Raw genomic sequence first — 1,342 nt, 5'->3', positions numbered from 1 at the left:
CACACACACTCACACACATACACACAAAGCCGGAGCCGCCGCGCGCCCGGGGCCCAGTGCGCAAGCGCCGGGCGCCAGCTGCACCGAGCAGGGGGAGCAGCGCCGCCGCGGCCGCCAGCAGTGCGGCCTCCGGGCGCCGCCGCCGCCGCCGGCCAGCGCCGCGAGCCTTCCCCGCCCACCCAGCGAGGCGCCCGCGACCCCCCGCTCCCCGGGGAGGCGGCCGGGGGTCGCCGGCGACCCCCGGTTCCCTGCGCGCGGAGGGAGGGGGGCGGCGGGGCTCGGGGACACTCACTGGGAGGCCGCAGGTGCCGCGGGGTCCCCCGGGGAGGGCGCGCCCGTGGGGCGGCTGGCCGTGGAGGGGGCTCATTCCTTGGGAGCCAGCTCGGCGGCTGGTCCGCTGCCCCGGGTGTGTGGCAGCGGGTGCAATAATGCAAGTTTCCTGTGGAGCTCCCGACTTCTCGGAGTTGAAGGCGGCGATTCGGGATGCGAGGTGCTCTTGGAAAGAGTTAGGAAGCACGGATCTCTGCTGGCCCTCTGCCCTGTGCAAACACGCGAGCTAGGACGTCGCCTCCCTTTCACTCGTCCTTCTGGAAAACTAGAGTCGTAGGAGAGGTGCCAGGGGCGAGGCGACCGCGAGACATTCGACCTTGCCTATAAAATACCTTTCCGCGAAGGAATATCTCAACGATTATCAGCATTCCAACTGGGGCTCTTCCTTTCCCTCTGGGGTTGCTGTCAGAGAAGCACGATTTAAATTGAAGCCACTCCAGACCGAAGTCCCAGGCTCAGACCAGGTGCTGCTACCGCACAGATGGCCCTAGCAAGTGAAATGGGCTGGCCGGCCTACAAAGAGGACTTTGGAGGTGGTTTCCTCCCCATCGTGCCTCAGGACAGCTCTGTGGGAGAATCTTCAATTATCAGGATAACCTAGGTGGCCACACCTTTGTGTTCAGCTGCCGCTAAACCGCCGTGACCAGATCTAATTCATACCCAGATGGTTGCTAGGGCCAGTGAGAGTGACGCTGTTAGCAAACGCAGTGTCTTGGGAGATAAACCTGTCCAACACCAGTCATTTTATCCGTGGGGGACACTGAGTCCCAGGGAAGCTCAAGCTCACAGCCTAAAGTAAGACCCCAGACTCCCACTCATTCCGGAACCAAACCGTTTCCCCTGAGATTTTGGTTTTGGGGGGGAGAGCTACTGGAGAAATGGAATGCCTAATACGAAAAATAAGAAAGTACCTCAGCAAAACATTTGAACATTATGTAGGAAAATATGTCACAGCAGGTTATAAAACAGAGGTCTCTCCTGTTGGCCCTCTGATGGCTTAGGGCCACAAAGA

This window comes from Ursus maritimus, unplaced genomic scaffold (assembly GCF_017311325.1).
Source record: "Ursus maritimus isolate PB19 unplaced genomic scaffold, ASM1731132v1 scaffold_33, whole genome shotgun sequence".
Classification (NCBI taxonomy): domain Eukaryota; kingdom Metazoa; phylum Chordata; class Mammalia; order Carnivora; family Ursidae; genus Ursus; species Ursus maritimus.
Note: the sequence above shows the minus strand (reverse complement) of the source record.